Source organism: Petaurus breviceps, unplaced genomic scaffold (genome assembly GCF_028583685.1).
Source record: "Petaurus breviceps papuanus isolate PSGF00001 unplaced genomic scaffold, PetGlider_PUasm1.0 186, whole genome shotgun sequence".
NCBI lineage: Eukaryota > Metazoa > Chordata > Mammalia > Diprotodontia > Petauridae > Petaurus > Petaurus breviceps.
The window spans coordinates 11,707,264-11,708,268 of NW_027185798.1; positions in this window are offsets into that span (position 1 = coordinate 11,707,264).

Sequence of the window (1,005 nt, forward strand, 5' to 3'; positions counted from 1 at the left end):
ATCTATCTATCTATCTATCTATCTATCTATCTATCTATCTATCTATCCATCCATCCATCCGGTTGTTCAGGTATAGATTGAATTAGCTAGCCTTGGAGGGCCCTTCCCACTCTGACATTCTGTGGTTCTCCAAGCAGGATGTGACTTTATATCTTAATCTTCTCTTGTAAAGTACTTTATAGGAACACATACTCTTCAAATAAAAATAAAAAGAAATCCACAATCAAAGTGAAGCAGAGTATCAAATAAGGGAGAAGAATGGAACATCCCAACATTATTCTATAGGGAATAGTGAGCTTGGTCACTTGTCAGTTTAAAAAAAATCAGTATTATTTGAAGTTTCCCCTATTGTGATTATATTTTCTCCTAAATCCCTAGTCACTCTTTACATTATTGCCAAGGGAGTTTTCAAGTCATGTAGACAGATCTGGATCCGGGGACAACAAAAGTTCCCCAGTTCTGTACATGCTACCCTTTCCCCACCAAATCTTTCAGGATATTTGTCAGCACTGTTACACGGGCTTCACATGGTTGGCCCTGAAAAGCCTACCTTGCTTCCCTGTACCTTTCATTAGGAAGCACCTGCCGAGATGATGAAGCTTATAATGTACCATATTATGGAAGGCAGCATAACATTTAGCAAATTGAACCCTACATCCCTCTTTAAAAAAAGGAACATTAAAACCACATCTGGAAAAACAACTTGTGATGGGAGAAAAGATGAAAACAGCAGGTGACAATTAGTGTGGAATACAATGATGGGGGATTGCTGATGGGCGACCTGAGAGTTAATGGAACCGATCAGGATTTCTCCCCGGGAATATTATTTATTAAAAACGGTGTATGGATATTAAGAAGGAGAAGCCAAGTTCTTTTCATCATCTTCTTATCTATTCAGCTGGAAACAATGGTGTGGTCCACTGGTTAACAACCTGCTCCGAGCTCTGCTCTGACCCCTGGTTCCCTCTCTGTCTCTCTCTCTCTGTCTCTCTCTTTCTCTCTCTC